This window comes from Equus przewalskii, chromosome 2 (assembly GCF_037783145.1).
Source record: "Equus przewalskii isolate Varuska chromosome 2, EquPr2, whole genome shotgun sequence".
Lineage (NCBI taxonomy): Eukaryota > Metazoa > Chordata > Mammalia > Perissodactyla > Equidae > Equus > Equus przewalskii.
The window spans coordinates 93861386-93887025 of NC_091832.1; the positions used below are offsets into that span (position 1 = coordinate 93861386).

General features: G+C 36.7%; 1 pseudogene; it reads right to left on the reverse strand.

Annotated features, from left to right (window-relative positions):
* Positions 1-18529: 18529 nt before the first annotated feature.
* LOC103566558 (trifunctional enzyme subunit beta, mitochondrial-like) lies at positions 18530-20234 on the reverse strand (annotated as a pseudogene).
* Between the last annotated feature and the right edge of the window lie 5406 nt (positions 20235-25640).

Sequence of the window (25640 nt, forward strand, 5' to 3'; positions counted from 1 at the left end):
AAAATAACTCTGTAGAAGGATGGGAAATGTGTACGCCCTCCTCGAGGTAAGCACATGGATTGTTATCTTTTCGACGAGTATAGAAAAAAAGGCATTAGCAATGTCAAAGGCTGCATCCAAACGCCAGTAAAGGCAGCAAAATGTTAAAGCTTTGATAGTTTACAGTACAGTGCCAAACAGAGATGGCTTCCAGAAAATAATGCATAATACCCAACTTCTATGAATCTTGTAAGAGACGGATAATTTTTTTCCTCCCACAGACATTAGTTCATTATGTCTTTGGTAGCTGTAAGGAATACAGATGTTCTTAGTCATGCATTTGTGTGACCATTCTAGAAGCAAACAGTAGAGTCATAGAGCACTTGTTCAATCAGTATATTCACACACCTGCATCTGCAGAATAACCACATAAGTTATATAGGCTCTCTAAAAATAGTAAGTGTAGTCTATGTAAATGATGATAATAATAATAACCATCTTTATAAGCTTGTAAGATTCAGTATATACTAAGCTCATAAAAGTGTTTCACCTCATCCTGGAAAGGGAATGGAAAATTGACTTTCAATGTCTGTCTCTTGCCTCTGATCTTAAAAGGGAAATCGGTTCTCCATTTTCACATTAGCCTATCAACTTACATGAGTATCTGCCTAGCCAAAGCAACCAAATCCATTCTTGATTTAACGTTTAGGTATTTACACTTTTGTTTTTCACCATCATTGTAACTATTATAGCTTCTAGCTGAGCTCATACAAGTAATATACATAAATCCTTATCAGGATTCAAAATACTCTGCTCAGGGGTACATAGACATGAACCACTCTTGCCAAGTGGTGGTAATATAAAGTAGAGCTTGTTGGAGAATCTCACAATTCTGAAGCTTGAAGTATCCTACAGAAAGACTACTTGGGGCCAGGCATGGCTGAAAAATCATAAAGACAATTTCACAAAAGAGATTCCACCTTATTATAATTTACATGTTTATAGGAGACTTGAAAGGGGGGCAGGAAACATATATTCAACTGTCTGATTATTAGAGCTTCCTGGTCAAGAAGGCTTTGTTAGGACTTGGCTGCTGGTTTCATCCAAAAGGCTTATGTTCTGTTTAGCTAGATTTTTATTAAGCAGCCAGATGTAGTTATAAAGCCATCCATATTTGCCTATTTTCATTAAAGAATATTAATCAATTTATGAAATTATATACTTATCATACTGATGTTTGTAAAACATCAACAGGATGGAAACAAACTAAAGGTCCATTGTTGAGTTTCATTTTTCCAACTTAAAAAATTAGAGTCTGTCTTAACAATGGGCTATCTATCTCCACCTATAACTACTGTTTCTATCTGAAATGATGTGAAAAGAAAGAAACCTCAGTGGATGGGCCACCTACCTTGCCATTTATGTAACTAGAAATAATAGATCAGAAGATGTTTAGAGAGATGTGTAATTGTCTAGAAAATATCAAGGTACGTCTGAAATTTGAGAAAATAAAGAGAAATGTGAATGTAAGAGAAATATTTATTTTTCATTGAATACATTTTCTGTGATGTGGATTTTTTAACCAATTTAATGTACTGTCTTGTCATTAAAATAAGAACAGGGCCCGCGCAGTGGCGTAGTGGTTAAGTTTGCACACTCCGCTTTGGAGAATACAGTTCTCCAGAGTTCCCCGGTTTGGATCCTGGGCACAGACCTACACACCATGCACCAAGTCATGTTGTGGTGGCCTCCCACATAGAAGAACTAGAAGGACTTACAGCTAGGAGATACAACTATGTACTGGGGCTCTGGGGAGAAAAAGAACAAAGACGAAGGCTGGCAACAGATGTTAGATCAGGGCCAATCTTCCTCAACCAACCAAAAAAAAAGCATACCTTAAAAAGTAAATAAATAAATAAAATAAGAAAAACACACAAGTGCAAAGGTCTTGATTTCTAACACCATTCTCTAATAAAAAGAACTTGGAGGGCCAGCCTGGTGGCACAGTGGTTAAGATTGTTCTCTCCTCTTTTGCAGCCCAGGGATCACTGGTTTGGATCCTGGGCACAGACCTATGCACCACTTATTAAACCATTCTGTGGCAGGGGTCCCACATATTAAATCAAGGAAGATGGGGACAGATGTTAGCTCAGGGCCAATCTTCCTCAGCAAAAACAGGAGGATTGGTGGCAGATGTTAGCTCAGGGCTAACCTTCCTCATAAAAAAAAATGGATAAATGAATAAATAAATAATAAAAATAAATTTAAAAATAACTCAGTTTTCATGGAGAAACGGCTGATTCTTGAGCATGGAAAATCAAAGATTAACATGGAGCATCTTGCAGTGCCAGGAAGTAAGGAAATATAAAACAATTAAGGTATTTTAAAGGAACACAGGAACCACCTTTGAGACCTCCCAATAGCCGAAGCCAGAATAATTGGAGCAGAAAAATGACTAATACTAAATTGGATTATAACTCAAGGGATAAAATAAATCCTCATGAATCCATATTGATGCAAATAAATGATTAAATGAATAAATAAAATGGGAGGAGGATAGGCCAATATGCGCAGAATAATTTCAAACAATTTATGTCAGTACTCTCTACTTTTTCTTCTTTAAGTGTGGACTGCACAAAGTGACTTCCTCCAAGAAGCACAGTATGCAAATGAAGCAAAAAATCGTAAGTTTACAGTGCAGAGACGTGACAAGCACTATGTCATCCAGAAGATGAAGGTTAATATCAACGGGGTAAGTGATATTGATGGCATGTACCTTTCATATGGTGTGATGAGAATAGCACTTTACCTTGTGATTTTCCTCCCCCAAAAACCATAAGCCTTGCCTAATATTGAGAGAAAAAAAAATCAGGCATACCCAAATTGAAGGACAGTCTATAAAATACTATCAGTACTCCTTAAAACTATGAAGGTTATCAAAAAATCTGAGAAAATGTCACAGTCTAGAAGGGCCTGCAGAGACCTGATGACTATGTTGTATCTTGGATGAGATCCCGAAACAAAAAAGACATTATCTAAAAATTAAAGAAATCATGTAAAGTATGGACTTAATTAATGTATCGGTATTGGTTCATTAGTGTGACAAATATACCTTTCTAATGTAAGATGTTACTAATAGGGAAAACGGGGTGTGGGGTATATGGGAACTCTGTACTAACTTTGTAACTTGTCTGTAAATCTAAAACTATTCTAAAATAGAATTTTATTATGTGAAAAATGTACAGGAATAATATTAAAAACCTTCTTATTTTCTTTAATTTCAAATGGATAACATCAACTGTATTCTCCAATAAATTAATTTGTATTTTGCATTCATAAAAGTACATTATACATTCTCCTCATATATTTTTGATAAAAGAATTAGTACATGTTAAGGATAAATACTGTCAATAATAAACTAAGCAGAAGTTACATGCACATATGGTTTCTTTCTCTGTTTAAATGCGCTTTTAATAAAATCTGCAGGATAACATAAAATAAAGAGGACTGCATATTATTAAGATAGGCTTTTGAAGTTGTTAAAATGGACTTGCTTGATTTTTTCCTCAAGGCATGATCAAAATATGTCATTTTATTTCTTAGCAGGACATATTATATTTAATTCAAAATACTTATTTTTTGCCATTATGACTTATATAACTCCACTTGATACTGATTTTCTTGTGTAGCAGTCTTATTGTAGGAAGAATACGACTTCTCTTGCAATACAAACACTTCACAGCTGAGAGATTTAAACTAAACTAAACAATTAAAAGTTTCAAACGTACCAAAGTAAAAAGAGTGCAGAAATTTGGGACTGATTTTTATTTGATTGTGAATAGTGCTAAAGTGTTCTTATATTTCCTCATGCATTAAAAATCCTTCACTATTAAAATTTAAACACTGATTTGTTGCTGTTTTCAGCAAAAGCATAAAAGAATTTGGGGTACAATGACAAAGAATTTGAAACATAGTCTCAATGATATATATGTAAAATGATTTTATATTTTTCTGCGGGATTACTGAGTGAAAGTTGTCCCGCATGCATAAATCCAAGCACACCAATGTATACGAACAGATACAATTTTGGACACTCATTATATCCTAACCTGAACAATAACCTAATGCTAACTGCAGGGTTTATATGCTAGGGAGCTCCTAATATTCAGAGTGCAGGAATACGTGGAAGTTTCATTTTCAGTTTTCCATTCTACTGGGTCCCAAACAATCCCATGGTGCCATCCACAGTTGCAGCAGCAGATACAGGAGTCCAAAGGACTACAAAGAGCTCAGGAAAGAGAAACTTCAGCTCTGACCAGTGACTATAACCTTAAGAGGATGGGGCAAACCCTCTCTGTTCTCCCACCTTTTTGCCCCAGAGAGCAGTTGGGAAAACTGGTGGCACAGCAGCTATTTAAAGCCCAACTTTCTGACCTGAGGACACATTAAAAGATTCTCAGGGAACAAGACAGTTAGAGGAGATTACGGAGAGGGAGGAGCTTGGGAAAGCCACCCTATAAAGTTGACTAGGAATTCCTAGGCTCACAAGTTGATCAGTTGCTAAATAGCATAATTAAGAAACTAACTATGAAAAATTATTCTGAATGATTTTTGTCATCTATTTACCTTAACAATACAAGCTTTTTATAGTATTTACTCAGCTTAAATTTTTTTCTTAAAATTTTATATAAATGCATAAAGTTTACAAAAATTAAATGTTCAGCTCGATGAATTCATGCAAATATGTTCCCCTGTATCGTCACCACTCACTGTAAGACACAAAATAATAACAGCCCTGTAAGCCTCGAGTCCATCTGTCTGCAAAAGTAGCCACTATATTAACTTTTATTATCACAGATTCATTTGCCTACTTTTGGACTTCAAATAAATGTAGTCACACAGCATATACTTCATTTTGTCTGTCTTCTCTAGTTCAACATAATGTCTATGAGATTCATACAAGTTAGAGCTTGAGATAAACCATCCTTGCTGTTGCCTGTACTATACCACTGTATGAATATACCACAATTAATTTTTCCGTTATCCTGTTCGTGGACATTTGAGTCATTCCCAGTTTGGAACTAGCATAAATAAAAGTTCTCTGTACATTCTTGTGTATATCTTTTGGTAGACATAAATGTTTACACAGAGGACATGCCTAGGAGTTGAATTGCTATTTCAAAAATGGCTGGATATCAGTACTTTCATATGTTCAACCTAATATCATCCGATTTGCTACTTTTTAAACAGTGTCTTTTGATACCTGCCTGCTACCTCCTATGTAGCAATGAGCTTATTCTATTTTCACATTTCTCTCCTCTTCTATAATTTAGACGTGCTATTTCTCCTTTGTTAGGACATTTATACCTTATTCTTGTCTCCAACTTTTAATTATAAATCTACAATTGCATATATTAAACGTCCACTATCAGTTCTTTTGATGAAATTTTCCCAGTGATGTCTGTGTTGAATGATGCTCATCCTTCAGCAAATTACTTACAGAGAGTTTACATTTATATGAAATTTGCTCTTTTCCCTAGGAATCCAGGACACTTTTTTCTTTCTTTTAAGTCCAATAATGCTCTTGGTCTAAAAATATTGCTGGGATGTGGCTTAGAGTCAACTACTCTAGGTCGGTTTCCTCAGGCACGTGGTGGGCCCTGTCAGTATGTAGATACAAATCTTCTTTTAACTCCAGAGATCTTTCTTGGATCATAGTTATAATTACTTCCTTCTTATTTTTCTTCTTCAGAATCTGCAGTTACCTATACACTTGTCTTTCCTTCTCTTCAGTTTGAGCTACTTTCTCCCTCATCCTTTCAAACTCTGTCTCCCACTTTCACTATCTTGATTTTCTTACTGTTTTTTCAGTGTTGCTGTTATGTGCCCTCAAGTCAGCTCTGACTCCTGGTGATCCTATGACTGAATGATGTCCACAATGTCCCGTCCTCAACAGCCCTACTCAGCTTCTGTAGACTCATGACTATAGATGCCTTTACGGAGCCTCCAGCGACAGTTCAGGATCAATTTGTTCTAGGACCAGCTTATTCGTCTTTCTGGCATAGGGCGTCCATAGAGCTCTCTTCCACACCATATTTGAAACAAATCATTTTTTTTTTTTCCCATCAGCCTTCTTCACTGTCTAGCTTTTGCACCCTCCTAGTGATTGGGAATACAAGGGTGTGGATAATCTTGGCTTGAGTCTCTAATGACACCTCTTTACACTTGATGATCTTTCCCAATTCTTTCATTGACGCCCTTCCGAGTCTCAGTCTTCTCTTTGTTTCTTGGCCACACTCTCCATTTAAATTGATGACTGAACCAAGGGAAACAAAATCTTTAGTAATCTCAACGTCTTCATTGTCTGTGTTAAAGTTGTGTAGCTCTTCTGTAGTCATGATTTTTGTCTTCTTGATGTTCAAATGCAATAATTTTGTGTTGAATTTATTCCTCCTTATGAATATTATAATTTAGTCTTTATTTCTGATATAATTTTATCTTTTTCTTCATTTCTGATCTTAAATTCAATCACCATTTTGTATTTTCCTGGATTTTGTCCATTTATGTTTTTAGTTTTTGAAGTTATTTATGGGGCTTTTTTCTCCTAATATTTTCTAATGCTTGCTTAATTATATTTAGTTGAGCTTGAAGTTTTCCACTGGAGTTTTCTTCTGCTTTTTTTTAAAGAAGAATTTACACCTGTTGGAATATTTTGATTCTTCTTTTCTATTGTCTTCTTAATAGCTATTTGCTCAATTTTAGATTCCTTTTTGTTGTTTCTTTGAGGGGCAGCTGTTTGGGGTTAGAAGTATCTCACAAGACCATCAGTTCAAGACTATCCTCTTCAGTCAATATAGTGAAGTGTAATTTTGGTTTCTAACATATAACTTTTTCCTTTGATGGTATTGAGGGGACCATTTAGTGTGTCTTTCAACTTCGTAATTTACTTTTTCAGTGTCCCCTAATTTCACCACTTTCTTCTTTCCTTCTATTCACTTCTGCATGTCCACACATTACTGCCCCTTCTCTATTTACTCCCTAAACTTCCAGAAGCAATTGGTATTTATGACTTCCACCTCAGTCATTATATGTGTTCAAAGGTCTTCCCTTTATCTCCTGCTGAGATCTATCAGGTCTGAGACTTGTTCTCAGTAGTTTTTTGTTTTTTGTTTTCTTATATAGCAAAAGGAATTTTTCTTTCTGGAATGATTCTTTTTGCTCCATCACCCTTGAGCCCTCTGCTCCCCTAGTCTCTTCCACATGCCATCTCTTCAGATTCCATGCATTCTCAACTCAGGGCTCTGCTATGAGCCACCTACTGGAATATGTTTACTTCTCCAATCATGCATAAATTGAGGTTTGTAGTAATCTCTGTCTCCTGATCTGCTGAGATATGGGTTATATTTAGTTTTATTTGCTCTCCTTGTTGATCTGTATGGCTTTTTGGAGGATGTGCAGAGAAACTTAGATTTAGCAAATCAAAATTATTTTAGAATGACCTAGAATGCAAAGACATAATATTTTTATTGAAGCAGAATTATTTAGAAAATACAGAATTCAATGAAAAGTAAAACCAACTATAGAGATGATCGTTGTGAATATGTTGAAGCTTATAGTGTATTTTATGGAAAAATGCACAAATGTACATGTATACACATACAGATATGTTATTCATAATGGATCATGTCATATAACTATTTTGTATTTTTTCTCTTAATGACATATTACTGCAATATTTCTGTTATTGTAATATTTTTCAGCATGATTTTCCATAGTACTTTATCAAATGTATCCTAGAAATATTACTTATCGCAGATTGCCGGACATCAATATATTTATTTGCACTATCTAAAACTAATCTTGATCTTATTATAAAACAAGCACACAATACCCCAGTATGTAAAGATTTATTTTCAAATTCAAAAGATACTTAACATTAATTTTATTAGTGGCCAAAGTAGTTAAATTTATAATAAAGAGATGGTTACCTATCTTGTTGATCATTAATAAGTTATACCTAATTGTGGAATGATTTTTTTTGCACAATATGTTTTTAAATACTTTTGAAAAATTTAGGAAAAAAGTCCATAAAATCACAACAACCAGTGTTGCTGTGACATTTTAAGACTGGACAAACTCTGCTGAGTTGTTGTATTCATTACACCATCTGTTTAACATATTTTTCAAACAATCTGTTTCAATACGTTACTAAAGACGTCTCCAAAACTCACATCCCACCTGCAATAAAGACATAGGAGGGCCGGCCTGGTGGCGCAGCAGTTAAGTGCGCACGTTCCGCTTCTCGGCGGCCCCGGGTTTGCCCGCTGGTTGGGATCCTGGGTGCCGACATGGCACTGCTTGGCAAGCCATGCTGTGGTAGGCGTCCCACACATAAAGTAGAGGAAGATGAGCACGGATGTTAGCTCAGGGCCAGTCTTCCTCAGAAAAAAAAGAGGAGAATTGGCAGCAGTTAGCTCAGGGCTGATCTTCCTCAAAAGAAAAAAAAAGACATAAGAGATTTCCTAGTTTAAAAACGATTTTGTTCCAACTTTTTAAATTTCAATCCAGAATATGGCAATTAGCTCAGGCCTAGTAAAATTAGTCGTCTTCTTACTATCTTTAAATAGAAGGCCAGTAGTGTTTACTTGTTACTCTGTTTCCTTTCCCTGCTGAAAGAATCACTTCCAGCTTTTATATCATGCCTGCTGTGAATTTTCTATTTTTCTGCACTAAGCAATCATATCCAAATCACACTTATTCTTTCCAAATTTCATCAGAGAGGAGGTTTTGAGAAGAGCTCTGACAGTGGTACACTGGAACACAGAACGCAAAGAAATCCTCTTCCTTTCCCCACTTGAACCTGTGTCGAAGAGAGATGCTGGGTAGGATTATCCAGAATGACTAGGATAGCAGCTCTCTCAACAATCCTCAGCACATTACGGACATTTACAAAGGAATATAAGACATTTGGTTTCAAAAACTTGGATTACTTTACTAAGCACTGTATTATTTTCCTGTGGCTGCTATAGCAAATTATCACCAAATTTATTCTCTCCGTTCCGGAGGACAGAAGTCTGAAATCAAGGTGCCAGTAGGACTGTGGTTCCTCCAAAGGTTCTAGGAGTAAATCCTCCGTTCCCCCTTCCAGATTCTGGTTGCTCCAGGTATCCCTTGGTTTGTGGCTACACAAATCCAATTCCTGTCTCCATTGCATACAGGAAATAAATCCCACTTGATAATTGTGTATAATTCTTTTTATACATTGTTGGATTACACTTGCTAACATTTTATTGAGGATTTTGCATCTATGTTATAAGATATTTATCTGTAGTTTTTCTTTCATGTCTTTGTCTGGGTTTTGTATTAGGGTAGTGCTGGACTCATAGGATGAATAGGCCCCTTGCTTTTATTTTCTGAAACAAGGTATAGAGATTTAGTATCATTCCTTCCCTAAATATTTGGTAGAATTCACCAGTGAATCCATCTGGGCCTAATGTTTTCTTTTTGGGGAGGTTACTAGTTATTGATTCAATTATTTTAAAAGCTATACTACTATTCATACTTTCTATTTATCCCAGTGTGAGTTTTGGCAGCTGCGTGTTTCAAAGAATTGGTCCTTTTAATCCAGGTTATTTAATTTGTGGACATACAATTATTCATAATATTCCTTTATTACCTTTTTAGTGTCCATTGAATCAGTAATCATAGCCCCCTCTTTCATTTCTTTTTTTTTGAGGAAGACTGGCCCTGAGCTAACATCCGTGCCCATCTTCCTCTACTTATATGTGGGATACCTACCACACATGGCTTGCCAAGCAGTGCCATGTCCACACCCGGGATCCGAACCGGCAAACCCCTGGCCACTGAGAAGCGGAACGTGCGAACTTAACCGCTGTGCCACTGGGCCAGCCCCTCATTTCTGATATAAGGCCTGGCAAAAGTTTGAATTTCCTGACAGACTATAGTTTTCTGACCCCTGCCCTAGACCCTTGAGGAACAAAGGTTTAGAAAGATGTTTTGATGGGAATATTTTGAAATCATATAATTTAAATAAGGTGCAAACATTAATGTTTACTAATTTTTCTTCCCCTTCCTCCACCCACCCACCCCCAATATTTGTTTTCCATTCTTTACTTTCCTGTCCTTATAATTAGCTTTATTTATGCTTCCTCACTGAAGACACATTCACTCCATTTCCTAAGACAATCATGGCAGGCACCGCTGTGCTTAAGCTCCTTTAGACGCTCCATTCAGTGGGGGTTAGGAATTAGTCATCCTTCTAGAGACTCGTTTCCTTGCCTCCTGTCAGACTTCTTTTCTTATGAAATAATAAAATATGTTCTGTTATTTTAACATCAACTCAAACATTACTGTGAGCAGCAACTTCAATAGCTCAAACACATCTAATAGAATAGCCTAGGATTACCTTTGATGAGTTTAACAAAAAAGAAATGTGCACTTGTAGTGGAGAAATGAGAGTGTCTAGGGGATTATGGTTTCTTTCCTTGCGTATGTGATTTAACCAAAAATCAAGGTACCCAGCAGTATTCATGAGTCCTCTTAGGCCAGGGTAGTGGGCATTACATGGACAGTGGGCTCACTGCTACAATTTAAAGATATCACGATTCCTTCCGTTTTAAACACTATTTGGTATTTTGTGAATACATAGGGTTTTCTGTTTTTTTAGGATGTTTCCTTCCCTCCTCCTTCTCAGATTTGTATCTATGTCACGAGGAAATCTTACTTGCCCCTACTGCAAAGAGAAGGTGGCTTTAGATCCATGTGCTTGTCCTTTTTCTGCCCTGTGGGTCTTTGGTAGTTTTGACGACACCATATCATATTAAATACTAGGTTCCTGGCCAGCTCTTGCTGACACTGCAAATTTCTGTGTCACCAGTCACAGCCTCTATTGTATTTATGACTTAGGACATCTGACCTTACAACCTCCATTTTGGGTCACCTTACCCCTTACCATAGTGAAGGACCTACACAATGACAAGTCCCTTGACTCTATGTGTCCCACAGGGAACACACAGGAAAATCTGTCTTACCTAAATTGCAGGAGCTTAGGGAAATTGTGGGCATGACAGCTGGTGGGACATTTCTCTGTTTGGCCTGCTCAGTTAACAGAGGGACACTCTAAAAGGCAGTCTCCTCACAGAATCTAACGTGGGGACAGAGAAAAATATCTATTGTTTTATTTTGCTTAGGCTGTCATAGCAAAATATCAAAGATTGGGTGACTTAAACAACACAAATGTATTTTTTTACAGTTCTAGAGGCTGGAAGTCCAAGATTAAAGTGTCAGCAGGGTTGATTTCTCCTGAGGCCTCTTTCCTTGGCTTGTAGATGGCCTCCCTCTTGTAGATGGTTGTAGGTGGTTGTCCGTCTGTGTAAGTGCACCCCTAGTGTCTCTTTGTGTGTCCGAATTTCCTCTTTTTACAAGGTCAACAGTGAGATTGGATTGGGGATCACCCTATGGCCTCATTTCAACTTAATTACCTCTTTAAAGGCCCAATCTTCAGACACAGACACATTCTGAGGTACTGGTTAGCACTTCAACATATGAATGTGTGGGATACACATCTATTTATCTATCTATCTGTCTAATCATTCCTATTCACTCTACCCCAATAGCAGGCGTTTGATCTAAAAACAAAAGCTTGTGTTTTCCTTTTACCTCCCTCCATTCTTTTTCCTCTCTTACTTAACTCTAAGAACCACTAGATTTTAAAAAATTCTTCATTTCCCCGTCCTGATTTCCTATCCACACTCTCCTCTTTCCAGTCACTTGGGTACATGGGGGTAGGGGAATTTAAAGTATTCACTGACATTATTATTGTAATTACATTTCTCCTCTTCTTGGTGATAAAACATCAGATGTAGATATACTAAACAATCCTTATATTTATAAAATTTTTCTGATAAATAGAAACTTTCTGGAATAATATAAAAATAGTGGGAAACAAATATATTAGAAATCTACAAAACATAGTAACTGCAGATATAAACTGTAAGTAAAAAAAGGGAAATTTTTTAACTTTTGGGTGCTTATAACATTTTTAAAGCCCCAGCGATTATTTGCTTTATAATATGAGACAGCATTACAGATTATATCAAATAATTCTGCAAATCTTAAGAGAAGTTACGCATTCTCTCCTTGAGTAGATAAATATTTATCTTACTTTCTGGGTATGGCTTTCTGTAGCAGTCCACATTTTTTCCCACATCTCAATAGTATCTTTAAACATAGCTTAAAGTTTCTCATACACTGTGAATTTTGGTAATTGAGTTTGCCTCAAACACTGAATTGCATTCTGTAAGAATATGTACAAGGAGCGTTAAAAATAAAGAGGATTTAAAAATACATAAGGCTATCAGATATAATCCTACCTAAGAATTTTTCATCTTTATTGTTAAGTATTGTACAAATGTCTTCAACAGAGTTTAGCTTAGTAAGAAAAATATTCTCATTCTGTTAAGAATAGAATTAATTCAGCTCAAATGATAGCAGATTCATTTAAATAAGAATAATTTTGACTATAAACTTAGAGAAAATATAATTTCAAAACAAGTAAATTTTTGAATTCAGACCAATATTATAACAAATCAAAAGGACTTTACCCAACAAAACATTGAATGCACATTGATAGTTTTATATTGCAGTGACAATTTCTGTATAGAGTTTTAAAAGTCTTATAGAGTTTTAAAGCATATTAGCAAAGAATAATTTGTGATAAGGTGTGCCATGTGAAACTCTTGTTGAGACAGAGATATAGATAGATAGATAAATAGGTAGATAGAGAGAGAGAGAGAGAGATAAGGCAAGTAAGATAGGTAAGTAGGCAGTAGAAAGTTGGGTAGGTGAAAAGATGGTTGGAGAGATAAATGAAGCAAAATATTCTTTGAAAATGTTTTAGGAAGTTAGTATTTAAGAATCCTAAACTCTTGCATGTGCAAAATAGATAGGAAGAAATAGCAAGGTGCTGATGATGTTTTTTTCCTAAATTTGGAAATTAGAACTGTTGTTGAAAAGTGGAAGTTTTAGAATAAGTATGTAAGGACTGGAATTGGTCAGAATGGCAATTGTAGAGATCTTATTTCTCATGGCCTTAGTTCTGCTAAGGATACTTTCCCTCGAATAATTGTTCTACAGTAATGTGAGGGGATATTCATTTATAAGTGACCATTTTCCCCTGAATGTGTCATTGCTTTTTTCATTGGACTACCAATAGCTTCCTCAATCAAACAGCACTTCCTTATTAGTGAAATGGGTAGTTTGATATTCTCTGATGGGATATCTAGCATCCATAAAAAAGGCTAGGAAGGAACGTTCACCTTTCTTTTAAACCAATTATGTAGTGTCACCAGCGAGCACATATTCTCTAGGCTTCCTGAAATATTGATTGTGTAATAGGTTTTTATTGATGCATCATTCTTCTGCAGGACAAATTAAAGATCTTCTTAACTGACTATTGTTTACATGTCTGTTCTGGAGGCTACTGATGGGAAATGTCTTATGACAAAAATAAAAGCAAACTTCAGAGGGGCCTAGAGGTCTTCCAAATAATCTTATGAAAACATGGGTTTTGGCAATGAGTTGGCCTCTTTTAGCATTGAATAATATTCCATTTTCTGGATGTATCACAGTTTATCCATTCTCCTGATGAAGTCTTGGTTTCTCCCATTTGGGCAATTATGAACAAATCTGTTATACACATCCACGTGCAGGTTTTTGTGTAGGGACATAAGTTTTCAAATACTTTGGGTAAATACCAAGTAGCATGATTGCTGGATCATATGGTATGGGTATGTTTAGTTTTTTAAGAAACCACCAAATCATCTTCCAAAGTGTCCATACCACCTTCCATTGCTGCCAGCAATCAGTTAGAATTCATGTTGCTCCACATGCTCATCAACATTCGGTTTTGTCAGTGTTCTGGACTTTGGCCGTTATAATAGGTTTGTAGTAGTATCTCATTTTAATTTGTATTTCCCTTGTGACATAATGTGGAGCATCTTTCATATGCTTATTTACCATCTATATATCTTTTTTGGTGAGGTATACCTCACTGAAGGTCTTTGGCCCATCTTTTAATCAGGTAGTTTGTTTTATTACTGCTGAGTTTTAAGTGTTCTTTGTATATTTTGGACAACAATCCTTTATCAGATGGATTTTTGCAAATATTTTCTCCCAGTCTATGGCTTAGTCTTCTCATTCTTTTGACATTGTCTTCCACAGGACAGAAGCTTGTAAATTTGATGAAGTTCAGCTCATCAATTATTGCTTTCATGGATCATGATTTTAGTGCTGCATTTAAAAAGTCATCACCATACCCAAGGCAATCTAGTTTTTCTCCTATGTTACCTTCTAGGAGTTTTATAAGTTTGCATTTTACACTTAAATCTGTGATTCATTTTGAGTTAATTTTTGTGAAGGGTCTAAGGTCTGTGTCTAGATTCATTTTTTTGTGTGTGGATGTCTAATTGTTCCAGCACCATTTCTTCAAGAAATTATTTTTGCTCCTTGGAATTGCCATTGCACCTTTGTCAAAAATCAGTTGACTATATTTATGTGGGTCTCTTTCTGGGCTCTCTATTCTGTTCTACCAATCAGTTTTCTAGTCTTTCACCAATTTCATGCTTTCTTGATTACTGTAGCTTTGTAATAAGTCTTGAAGTGAGGTATTTTTGGTATTCCAACTTTGTTCTTCAATATTTTGTTGACTATTCTGACTTTAGAATCATTTTTTCCAGATCCACAAAATAACTTTCTGGGATTTTAATTGGGAGTGCATTGAATCTATAGATTGAGATGGGAAGAACTGACATCTTGACAATATTGAATCTTCCTGTAAATGACCATGGACTATCAATTTAATTAATTCTTCTTTTATTTTATTAATCATTTTTTATGGTTTTCCTCATATGGATCTTGGACATATCTTGTTGAATTTATACCTATTTTATTTTTTTGAGTGCTTATGCAAATGGTATTGTGATTTTAATTTCAAATTAGACTTATTTATTGCTAATATATAGGAAAGTGATTGACTTTTGTATATTAACTTTGTACCCTCCAACTTTATTATAATTGCTTGTTAGTTTCAGGAGTTTTTTGTCAATTCTTTCAGATTTTTTACACAAGTTATCATGTTATCTAAAACAGAGATCATTTTATTCCTCCCTTCCCAATCTATATACCTTTTACTTCCTTTCTTGTCTTATTGCATTAGCCAGAACTTCTAGGACAGTATTGAGAAATAGTGGTGAGAGGAGGCATCCTTGCCTTGTTCTGATCCTAGTGAGAAAACTTCAAGTTTCCTACCATTAAATATGATATTAGCTGGAGGGTTTTTATAGATATTCTTTATCAAGTTGAGAATATTTGGCTCTATTCCAAGTTTACTGAAAGTGTTTATCATAAATCGGGGTTGGATTTTATCAAACACTCTTTCTGCATCTATTGATATAATCATGTGATTTTGCTTTTTTAGACTATTGAAGGATTACCTTAATTGATTTTGAATGCTGAACATGCCTTGCATACCTGGGATAAATACTACTTCATTGTAGTGCATAATTTATTTTATACATTGTTGGATTCAACTTGCTATTTTTTTTTTTTTTTTGAGGAAGATTAGCCCTCAGCTAACCTATGCTGCCAATCCTCCTCTTTTTGCTGAGGATCATTGGCCCTGAGCTAACGTCCATGCCCATCTTCCTCTATTTTGTATGTGAGATTCCCACCACAGCATGGCCTGATAATTGGTGCATAGGTCCGTGCCAGGGATCAGAACCAGCAAAACCCGGGCCACCAGAGCAGAGCACGTGAACTTAACCACTATGCCACTGGGCTGGCCCAATCCACGTGCTAATATTTTGATGAGGATTTTGCATCTGTGTTCATGAAAGATATTGGTCTGCAGTTTTCTTTTCTTATAATGTCTTTCTCTGGTTTTGATATCAGGGTGAAACTGGCCACGTAGAATGAATTAGGAAGTATTCCTTCTGCTTCCATCCTCTAAAAAAAGTTTTTGAGAATTGGTATGATTTATTCATTAACTGTTTGGTATAATTCACCAGTGAACCTATCTGGGCCTGGTGCTTCCTGTTTTGGAAGGTTACTGATTATTGATTTAATTTCTCTAATAAATGTAGGGCTATTCAGATTGTCTATTTCTCTTGTGTGAATTCTGGCAAACTAGATCCTTAAAGAAATTGGTTCATTTCATCTGAGTTATCAAATTCGTGGGCGTAGAGTTGTTCATAGTATTCCTTTAACGTTCCTTTTAACGTTCATAGGGTCTATAGTGATGTCCCTTTTTTCATTTCTGATGTTAGTCATTTGTGTCCACTCTTTTTTCCTTATTTAACCTGGCTAAAGGCTTATCAATTTATTTGATCTTGTCAAAGAAACAGCTTTGGTTTTGTTGATTTAATCTATTGATTTCCTCTTTTAAATTCCATTGGCTTCTGCTCTAATTCTTATAATTTCTTTTCTTCTGCTTCCTTTGGATTTAATTTTCTGTTCTCTTTCTAGTTTCGTAATGTGGAAACTTAGATTATTGATTTTAGAGCTTTCTTTTTTTCTAATATATGCATTCAATGGTATAAATTTTCATATAAGCACTGCTGTTGCATTTCACAAATTTTGATGTTATTTTTTCATTTTCATCTAGGAAAAAATGTTTTTTAATTTTTCCTGAGATGTCTTCTTTGACCTATGTGTTATTTAGAAGTATGTTGCTTAATCTCTACATTCTTGGGTATTTTCTAGTTATCTATTATTGATTTCTAGCTTAATTCCATTGTGATCTGAGAGTAGACATTTTACAATTTCTATTCTTTTACATTTGATAAGGTGTGTTTTATGGCCAAGAATGTGGTGTATAGTGAGGAATGTTCCATGTATGCTTGAAAGGAATGTGCATGCTGCTGGTGTTGGAGGATTTGGTCTATAGATGTCAATTGTATTTTGAGTTCAACTATGCCCTTGCTGATATTCTACCTGAGGAATCTGTCCATTTCTGAGAGAGGGGTCTTGAAGTGTCCAACTGTGATAGTGGATTCATCTCTTTCTTCTTGTAGTTCATAATTTTTGTCTCTGATAGTCTGATTCTCTATTGTTAGGTATATACATGTTAAAGGTTGTTATGTCTTCTTCGAGAATTGACTCCCTTATCATTACATAATACCCTTCTTTATCCCTTATAAGCTTCTTTGTTTTGAAAACCACTTTGTCTGAAATTAATATAGCTACTCCTGCTTTCTTCTGATTAGAATTAGAATTAGTATACTTTTCTTCATCCATTTACTTTTACTCTATATGCATCTTTACATTTAAAATGAGTTTCTTGGAGACATCATATAATTGAGTCTTGTTTTTTTGATTCACTCTGACAATATTTATCTTTCAATTGGTGCATTCTGACAATTTTATCTTTCAATTGGTGCATTTAGGTCATTGATTTTCAAAGTGATTATTGACATATTTGAATCACACCTACCATATTTGCTACTGTTTTCTACTTGATGCTCTTGTTCTTTGTCTCCGTTTTTGTCTTTCACTCTTTTTATGCTTTTTGTGGTTTTAAATGAGCATTTTATATGATTCCAATTTCTCACCTTTCTTAGCATATAGCTTACACTTCTTTGTGTTGGGGGAGGTTGCGGGATTTTGTTTTTTTACTAGTTTTGTGGTTGCCCTAGGGTGTACAATATACACATACAACTAAATTGAGCCCACTTTCAAATGACAGTATACTACTTCATGGGGAGTGTGAGTAATTTATAATAACAAAATGATCCTAATTTCTTCTTCTCATATTTTGTATTATTGCTGCCATTCTTTTTACTTATATATAAGCATACATAAGCATACACATATGATATATACATAAGCATACATAATCGAACACATTGTTGGTATTATTATTTTGATGAAACATCTGTTAGACCAATTAAGAATAAGAAAAATAAAAGTTTTTATTTTATCTTCACATATTCCTTTTTTGATGATCTTCTTTTCTTTATGTAGATCTTAGTTTCTGACTTACATCATTTTCTTTGTCTCTAAAGAACTTTTATTTTCCCCAATACTTCTCCACTTTATTAAGGTTAACCAACATGGTATTTATGTATATAAACATTTACTGTAAGTTTTCAGTGATGTTTAGATTCTGAATTGTATTTCCATAATTAAGCTAATTTAGGCGTATTGGTTTATATTTTATAGAAAACACTTATCTTTAGGTCACAAATAGGAATAAGTATGATGTGCAAATGTTACAAAGATGATTCTGAGTCTCAGCTAAACTCTTTCCCAAATTGCAACCATTCATTTAGTCTTTAATGAACATAGAGGCCAAAAACAATTGCTTAAACATATCACTATGCGAAATTCTTGTGATTAAGAAATCCCGGAAAGAGTAATAAGCCATTATTATTGGAAAGCTCAGAACACTAGCAAGGCTTAATTGCAAAGTATTTAACAGAAGGTCACAAATTTTGCTTTCCTAAGAGGCTCTAGGAACCATAGACGCCATTTAGTAAAACACTGAAATGGCATTGCCTAGTGTGAGTGTTGCACAGAAACTCCAGGTCACCTCTTCTTGATCTATTATTTTGGATAAGCTTCCTCTATCATAGCATGGTCATGCCATCCAGCTGCACAGGCAGCCACTAAACCATACTGCCTCCTTGCTTCTGTTACCTATTGGCAGCCAGTGGTTCCAAATGGGTGTCCCAGGGACAGTGATCTACCTCAGTTGTTAAACTTCTCCAAAGGAGGGCTGGCCCCGTGGCCGAGTGGTTAAGTTCGCGCGCTCTGCAGCAGGCGGCCCAGTGTTTCATTAGTTCGAATCCTAGGCGCGGACATGGCACTGCTCGTCAGACCACGCTGAGGCAGCGTCCCACGTGCCACAACTAAAAGAACCCACAACGAAGAATACACAACTATGTACCGGGGGGCTTTGGGGAGAAGAAGGAAAAAATAAAATCTTTTAAAAAAAAAAAAAACTTCTCCAAAGGAGGCAATCCAACCTTGGTTTTTCTACTCATATAGTTTTGTTCAATAAGAATCTATGGCTTTAAAATTACCCAAAATGTGACCTGAGAAAGCTTTGTGTAATTCAAAAGCATCAATATCAGCCGTTGTTAATCTTGCCTTTTCTAAAATTTTTGGAGTAGTGTATGTTGGTCCTAGTAAAAGTTGATCTTTTGGATCCTGAAACATGTACACAAAGTCCTTCAAATATGCCCTTGGCTTATAACATATAGCAAGAGCTTTTTCTTCTGTTGTAATCAATACTATGGAGGCACCATGGGTCAGGAAAGAATTTGCAGCAGTCACTATCCTATAGGACTTGATGAATGCAGGTTTTTGGTTCGCCATCTGCTCCAGGGAGGAAAGATGAATGCCATTATCTTTGGTAATTGTATCTTTTCCTGGTACTTTACTTTGCACAGTACATCAGACAGGAGTCCCTCATCCTGTGCCCTCTTGGCCAGGCTGTGCAAGTGCAGCATGTACCCATTCTGTGCTGGTAGTGAAACATCAAAGGCAGGGGCCAATAGGTCTGCAAAGTGGCCCACAGTCTCAGTAGTGGGCAACTCAACCACCTCAAGGAACTCAGGTGATAGCAAATTCAATCTGAATTTAGGGATTAAAGATAGTTGCTGAGCCAGAGTTTTGGGCAAATTGAGATGAGGAATAATTTTCCTTGAATGATAAATAGGGACACCCAACTTTAACTCTACACCACCTGCCATGACCACATCATACTGACCAGAAGCAATCAAGCCAACACTTGTGGTCATGGCTTGGTTAGCAGAGATGAAAGCCATGGTGACAGCGTGAGCAGGAGTCTCGTTGGAGAAGCCAGCTCCGAGGGCAGCCTCTCTAGCCACATTACTTGTTGTCATTTCCAATATAAGTGTGCCAAAGATGATGTAATCAACAGCTTCCTTTGGGACACTGGTCCAATGCAACAAACTTGAAAATGCTGCTTTAGCCAAATCATGTGGTATCAGGTCTTTATATGAAGTACCTGACAGCAAAAATGGAGTGTCAAACTCCATCCACCACCACAATATTCCTTATATTAGATTTGGCTAGAGTCTTCTTCAATTTGGTCTGGATGGCTGGGGCATCTTCTGGCTGGGAGGAACAACTCAGAGGTCTTATAGAAAACCTGAGGGCCCATTTTGGGTACTAAGGAGATTTTTTAAATCATAAGTTAAGATGGAGGGCATCCTGGGGCCAGCCCAGTGGCACAATGGTTAAGTTCCTATGTTCCACTTCTCAGTGACCCATGGTTCACTGGTTCGGATCCCAGGTGTGGACATGGCACCACTTGGCATGCCATGCTGTGGTAGGTGTCCCACATATAAAGTAGAGGAAGATGGGCAAGGATGTTAGCTCAGGGCCAGTCTTCCTTAGCAAAAAGAGGAGGGTTGGCAGCAGATGTTAGCTCAGGGCTAATCTTCCCCCAAAAAACAAAAAAGATGGAAGGCATCCTGAAATAGTTTCACCTTAGTTGGTGTTCACTTCGGGTCCCGCTGGGGGCAAGGTCCGGACCCAAGTGCCAGGACCCAGAGGGACCAAGAGACAGGTCTGGCCTAGAAAGGACCACTCATCTCTGCCTGCTGTCTCCATGAGCTTAGGCAGCTTGGAAGGCTGTGCACCGGCCCCCCGGGACTGGAAAACACAGGATCTGCACCCACCTCAATGGGCCTGGCTGGGCCATGCTATGGGAAGAAAAGTGCTCTGCTGGGCAGTGCCAGCTTGAAGAGCTTTCCTCTTCAGTTCAAGACTGTGGCCTCCAGGGCACTTGGCAGCCTCAGCTCCTTCGTTGCTGCCGCAGGATGCTCCACTGCTCAGGTAAGGCCTGCCTGAGGGCACCCCAGAGCCCTGGGCGTAACTCTTGCCAAGACTGGGCCAGCCTCCCAGCTGCATCTCTCCCTCTAAAGAACTCTTCAAAATATTTCTTGCAAGACAAGCCTCCTGGCAACATAGTCCCTCAATTTTTATCTGTCTGAGGAAGTCTTTATTTCTTCTCTTTTGAAGATAATTTCATAGGGTACAGAATTCTAAGTTGGTGTCTTTTTCTCTCAACATTTTAAATATTTCTTGCTACTGCCCTCTTGCTTTCATGGTTTCTGAGGAGAAGTCAGAGGTAATTTTTATATTTGTTCCTCTGTCAGTAAGGTGTTTTTTCCCCCTCTGGCTTCTTTTAGGACTTTTCTTTATGTTGGATTTCCTGTAGTTTGAAAATGATATGCGTAGGTGTAGTTTGTGGGGTGGTTTTTGCATTTATTCTGCTTGGTTTTCCCTGAGATTCCTGGATCTGTGGTTTGGAGTCTGTCATTAATTTGGGGAGATTCTCAGTCATTATTGTTCCTTCGGTTCCTTTCTCTCTTTCTTAGGCTTTAGTTAACTAGTTTCCCCAGAGGGCATGTCTTGTTAAGAAGAACAGAGTGCCCTGGAGTATTTAAAAATGGTTCCTTTTTCTATCCTCTTGCCGGATGATTTTTCTCTAATATTTACTGTGAGAATCCGGTCAAGTTCCTCAAAGTACATTTTATAGTCTTGTGGGGGCACCTCTATGATTGGGTTCCCCTGCAGTTTTTAACTCTCAGCCTTGTCCACACTGAGCCTCCAGCAAGTCTTCAATTACAGTTCAGGTTTCCTACCCTCCCTCCCCACTGTGGTCCTCACGGTGGTTTCATCTAGGGATCTCTGTCAGGTCAGCCCAGACTCCCTGGATTCTGTCTGACTCTCCAATCTAGGGGGCAGTGGTATGCCCTGTGTCCTCCCCTCTCTGAGAGATCCAAGAAGAGTTGTTAATTTTTAAATCTGTTCAGCTTTTTACTTAGTATTAGGACAGTGTGGCAACTTTCAAGATCCTTATATGCAGAACTGGAAACTAGACCCTAAATATGTCATTTTAACATACAATTGCTTGGTCATGAATTAATGCTTATCTAACAAGATCTATATCCCTCAGTTATTAGAGATACTGTGGTTCTGCACCAATATTTTATAAGCCAAGAGTCTAAAGTCATTCTGGGCACTCGGTTCCGCTATTTCCTATCTTGCAAGGGAGCAGAAAGTACGAGAAGAAATTGGTATTTAGGGGTCTTCTTTTTCTGCACTCAATTGTAAAATAATGACCTTTACCCCTTTTTCCATATTTACTGTCTTCCTAGAAACTGAGTGTATAGATATCTCTTGTTCCCAGAAGCTCTCTGATAAATAGCTTAACAGTGTGTGTGTGTGTGTGTGTGTGTGTGTGTGTGTGTGTGTGTCTGTGTGTGTTGAGTCACAGAACAGCCTGGTTAAGTTATTCTTGTATTATAAATCCTTACACTTGATCCCCAGCTCTCACCCCTGGCTACTCCTAAAACTACAGATCAAATTAATAACAATCCTTTTCAACATTCTATCTCTCTCCTAATAGCCCAGAAATAGACTTTTTAAATATTAAAAGGTTGAATTGCTTCTCTGCTGGGGGCAAGACAAAGGAGAGGAGAGAAAGTCTGAGCATAATTGTAAAGTCAAGACTAACGATTCCATGATTTCACAAAGGTTAAAACCTAAGTTCCCCATGTAACAATGCCTCAGAGCACTGGCGCCAGCCCTCATCTCTCCTGGTCCACTGCTCACTTGGCCCAAATTGTACTAAAAGCTGGTTAGTATCAGGTATCAATTACTGAAGAAAGCTTTCTTGATAAAGAATAGATAAATAATTTAGTTGTCTACTTATAAAAACGTCATATTGATGGTGAGTAGATATAATGTCACTGTATACTATTAAAATAATCATTCCTTTAATTTCAGTGTTGTGGAATATATTTCTTCTTTGCTTTGTGAAAGTTTAATTTTTAACACAGTTTTTTTTTTCTGCGTATTTTTGTCTTTTTCTCTCCTGGATTAAGCCTTATTGTTTCTGCCTTATCGATTTGCAAAGTAGTGCTGGCCAACAGCTCTGCACAGTAACCAGTGTCCTATGTCCAATATTTTACTGGACTTCAGGGACTATTTTATGATTTTATCACCCTGTGCTGCTATTCAGCAAAATGCCAGTACAACATTTGTATAGCATACAAATGCCTAAAGAACGCTATGTGGTGTTTTTCACTCTGATTGATTTTGGGTGTATAACTGCTCTCCGATGGATAAAAAACAAGAAAGTAATTTTGCTTTACCAAAAGCTCTCAATGAAAGTGATCGTTGTGTTTCTTTATAGGAAAAGAAAGGACGTCCAGGAGATTTTTTCAGACATATCTATCCACTTAATCCCTTGCAAATAAGCTTGGAAAAATCAAAGAACTGATTTTTCCCACTCTCAGTACACAAATTTTATCTAAACATCAATAAGCTACTCATCCAGAAAAAAATGAAAAATATAAAAATATATACACAAATATATATGATCTTTGTCCATATGCATATGATCATATTTCAGAAAATGGAATCATGCTGCATATCTAAGTTTGTACATTATAATTTTCACTCAACTAAATATAAACATTTTCATATTTCTCATTGAAATCTCTGCTATAATACAGTTTTTACTATGGAGTTGTATCAAAATCTATTAAGTCAATCTCCTATTATTGAACATTTATACTATTTCTAAGTTCTCCCAACCACAACAATGTTTCAGTGAATGTCCTTTCATATATATGTCTTCCTAATTCCAAGAGTGCTAGCAATTGTTAACATGATATGGGAAGGTTTTCATCTTTTCTAGGTTGTGCTTATGTAACATCAGTCAAATGTTTCTTCAGATGTTGAAGTAACATACTTTTAAAATTAGCTGGTAATCCTCACCTTTAATTATAGTAATATTTCTGAACTCTTCCTCTAATTTTATTCCTTCTTAGTCTTTTTGGGTTTCTCCCTGAGACAATATGAATTGCTGATTCATATTTTACATAAAACAGTCTACTCCATTCAGCATTTATTAGTGCAGAGCTATGTGTAAAGTTTATTCGTAATTAAAATACTTACGGTTTTGCACAGCTCCTGGCAGTCCACTTTGGATTCTGAAAGCAACATTTCCACACCTAGGAATATGCTGCAGCCCATAGAGCAGGTAATGGAGAAGCCAGCCAACTTTGAGTGGAGCCTGGAGCAGGAAAGGTTGTTTTCTGTATTATGCTGCTTAGAGATTCGTGAATATTACTGGCCATTCCAAACAAACAGATCTTGATTTTTCAACTGAATTCTTATAGTTCATCTTTTTTATTTTTTATTAATACTGCTCTCATTTTTTATTACTTTTCTTTATCTCACTATCATTAAGTTCATTAATTAGTTTTCCAACCTATTGAATTTAATACTGTTTTTTTCATTTTTTATGTAACAGTACAAAATTTGATGTTAATATTCCTCTGCCTGCAAAGCATGCTATATGCCATATATTATGAAACATCGTGTTTATATTAATATTTTCAAAATGATCCTTTTCTTTTTGACCTGAGTGTTTCAAGAAACCGTTTCGTGTTTTGTTGATTTAAATGTCTGAATAGGGGTCAGCCCTGTGGCCGAGTGGTTGAGTTTACACGCTTCACTTCGGCAGCCCAGGATTTCATCAGTTTGGATCCTGGCTGTCGAACTAGCACTGCTCATCAAGCCACGCTGAGGTGGCATCTCACATAGCAGGATTAGAGGGGCCTACATCTAGAATATACAACTATGTACTGGAGAGCTCTGGGGAGAAGAAAAATTAAAAAAAAAAGATTGGCAACAGATGTTAGCTCAGGGACAATCTTTAAAAACAAAACTCCAAACAAAATTCTTCCTAAATTGATCTATAGCTTTAATGTGATTTCAAGTAAAAATAAGAGCTGTTTTGTTTTAATATAAATAAGCTGATTTCACAATGCTCAGTCTTCCAAGAGCAACTTCTAAGATGGTGTGTTAGTTCAGATCCTCTAAAAAGCGGACACAATACACAATAGGTTTAGATGTGAAAGAGATTTATTGGAGGGAAATGCTTTTAAAAGTTAAAGAGGAACAAGCTAGTGAGGCTGGAGAGAGCCTTCAGTCTGTGATGCAGTTCTGACTTTTGTGAAGGAGAGTGAGATAAGAAAAAGTAGAGAAGAAGCTCAGATTATAACATAGTTCTATGAACATTTTGGCCAAAATAGGGAGGAAGCCTCAAGTCAAAATCACCCATTGGAAGAATTTCACATCTTGTAGGAATTATCCTGCCTTTGTCCTGTTGCCATGCTCAGTCATCATTCACTGGAAGTAGGCCAAGGGAAGTGTGGCCTTGGTAAGAATGTGATTACAGCTCCCAAAAGGTGGCTGCTGGGGCTTTTTATTGGCCACCATAGTCCATGCCTTTTGTTGCACAGATCTACTTCATGTAGATTTATGCAGCCGCTCCATGATTTCCTTGACGTCTCTTCCTGAAAAGAAATTTAGAAGAAGGGGCTAGCAGAACAAACTATAGCCTCTTTTGCTGCATCTGATCTCTGGGTCACAGCTGATATTTATCCTTTTCCTCCTACACTATCTATTCAAAATTCTTCTCATCCTCAGACATCTCCTTGGGAGATCTCGGTAATTTGCCTAGTGCTGTACCCAAACATTCATTTGTGATGTCTGAGCCCTTGGTCATCATGCCCTTTTCAAACTAAGGTTGT